Here is a 2,853-nt window from a genome sequence, read left to right as displayed (position 1 = left end):
ATACTTTGTGTCTTCAGGGCAGCTCTCCTCTTCCTCATCCTCTTCTTCTTCTTCAAACATTGCTTTTGCTTTTAACGCAAGGTTGGGTGAAGTTGTCTTTGAGCGAACACGAGCAAGTGCATTGTCGGCTATTTCGTTCATGATTGACATTGCAATAAATTCATCCAACACTTCACTGGAAGACAAGGAGTGGAAGTCTGGCCGCTGACGAATGACAGATGACATGGCTTTGTTGAAAGGCATGGTGGCTTTGAGAAACTTGCGCTTGACCCATGTATCATCCACATCCTTGCTCCCATGATACTTGAGTGCCACAGCAATAGCAGTCACCCTCCGATAGAGATCACGAGGGTCCTCGTCTTCCTTCATCACAAACTCATCGGCCTTATCAAGTATCACTTCATAGTTGGATCGTTGAATGCTTGAGCTTCCCTTGTACAACACCATAATATGCTCCCAACAATCCTTGGCTAAAGTGAAGGGACGCAAGTGAGGAAGATCTTCAGGTGGCACTGCGGACTGGAGAATAAACAAGGCGGAGTGATTGTATTGATTGTCTGCATCTTCTCTTGGAGTGAGGTTACTTGGATCATGGACTTAATAGAAAATACCCAGTTAGCAAAGTCACCTTTCACAAGCTTAGGAGGAGGACCAACAGGATTAAGACGCGGTGTGGGAACGGATCCTCCATAGACCATGGGGGGTGGAACTGAGGCATATGTTCCAGTCCTATCCTTTTCATGAGATGACGAAGGTCGCATACCTTTAGCCGCTTCCTTAGAGGAATTGGCCTCCGAATCGGTGATGGTGGGTTTAACCACTAACGCCGGTTCGGGTGGACTTTTAAATCCCTCAATTAACTCTTTAAGCATGGTCTTGACTTCATTCGTCAAGGACGTCTTGAGGGCGGCCATAGCCGTATTCAAGTCGTCCCTTGTGACCGAAGTCAAGTCCATGGCCTCGGGTTGCCCATGGTTAATTCCCTCTTCGCCTTCCATACTCTTCGGGTGGTGAAACCCTTAATAAAGAGACGTGGCTCTGATACCAATTGAAAGGATCTATATGGTTGACTAGAGGGGGGTGAATAGGCAACGACCACTTTTTAATTAATCTTAGCAAGTGAGGGTAAACAACATATATGTTCACAAATATAACAGCAATGGGGTGAACCGTAATGAAGCTAACAACAAGAGCTACTAAGACAAGTAAGAGATAGACAATACACAAAGTAAAGGTTAGAGATAACCACAAGTGGAACCAATGAAGACGAGGATGTTTTACCGAAGTTCCTTCCCTTTGACAGGAAGTACGTATCCGTTGGAGCGGTGTGGAGGCACAATGCTCTCCAATAAGCCACTAAGGCCACCGTATTCTCCTCACGCCCTCGCACGATGCAAGGTACCGTGATTCCACTATAGGTGCCCTTGAAGGCGGCGACTGAACCTTTACAAACAAGGTTGGGGCAAACTCCACACAAAGCTTGGAGGCTCCCAACAAGACCATGAAGCTTCACCACAATGGAATGTGGCTTCGAGGTGACCTCAACCGTCTAGGATGCTCAAACACCCAAGAGTAACAAGATCCGCAAGGGATTGGTGGGGGAATCAACTTTTCTCTTGGTGGAAGTGTAGATCCAGGCCTTCTCAACCAGTCCCTAAAGAATCAACAAGTTTGATTCGCTAGGGAGAGAGATCGGGCACTTTGGAGCTTAGGGAGCAACAATGGAGCTTGGGAGGGTAAGAGATAGGGTTCCACAGCTAGAAGAACCCCTTATATAGTGGGGGGGGAATCCAACCGTTTTCCCACTCACAGCCCGTGCCTAGCGGTACTACCGCTGGATGCAGCGGTACTACCGCTGGCACTCCAGCGGTACTACCGCTGGCTGCAACGGTACTACCGCTAAGCCCCTGGTAGTGCATACGCACTACCACCGCCAAGAAAGTCTTCGCAAAAAGGTCCGTCCAAGTACAACCGCTAGGAAGGCGGTACTAAGCTCCTGGAGCGGTACTACCGCTGACCAGGGGCGGTACTACCGCTGGCTGTAGCGGTACTACCGCTAGCACTCCAGCGGTACTACCGCTAGGGCCAGCAGTACTACCGCTAGGCCCAGTGGTACTACCGTTGGGGGACCATTTGCAAAGAAGAAGGAAACACCAAGGCGGGAGCCACTCCAAAGTTGCCGGCAAGGGGGAAAAGAGGTGAAGTGTGCGCGTGCAAGATTGATTCCACCCAAACCTTTCCACTACGGTTCCCCTCTTAATAGTAATAAAGAGAATCGTAGAGAACACCGTGCTTCTGTTCCTTGAAAGAGGGGGCAAGTCCTCTTGTGCCGTTGATGTGTGTTATATGAAATCTTAACACACACGGTTAGTCCTTTGCGGTACTATCATCAATCACCAAAATTACTCAGGCATAAACTATGCCCCAACAGAGAGCCACTCAACATTTTCATCGTGGTCTTCTCCTTTCAACGACTCAACAAAAAGAAAAGAAATTAAGACAAACACACTGCAATATTTTTAGAAGTTTTTAATTTTTCTAAAGAAAGCAAACTAACGACGGAAAAATGAAAAGCGAGAAGAACTATTCACAAGGGAAAGCTCCCAACAAGTGAAAGAAGAAACGAGAAATATTTTTGGGTTTTTCTTTTAATACTACAAACTAATTAAACAAGAAATAAAACCCGAAAAGAAGCAAGAAATATTTTTAGACTTTTTTCAAAGTTTTTTTTCAAACACACAAAAAGAAAGCGAGAATAAAACTAACATGGATATACAATGAAAGAGGATGATTACCAACAATTGGAATGAAATATGTGAACATGAATGTAATATCGGTGAGAAAACATACTCC

This window comes from Hordeum vulgare, chromosome 6H (assembly GCF_904849725.1).
Source record: "Hordeum vulgare subsp. vulgare chromosome 6H, MorexV3_pseudomolecules_assembly, whole genome shotgun sequence".
Lineage (NCBI taxonomy): Eukaryota > Viridiplantae > Streptophyta > Magnoliopsida > Poales > Poaceae > Hordeum > Hordeum vulgare.
This window is presented reverse-complemented; position numbering follows the sequence as displayed.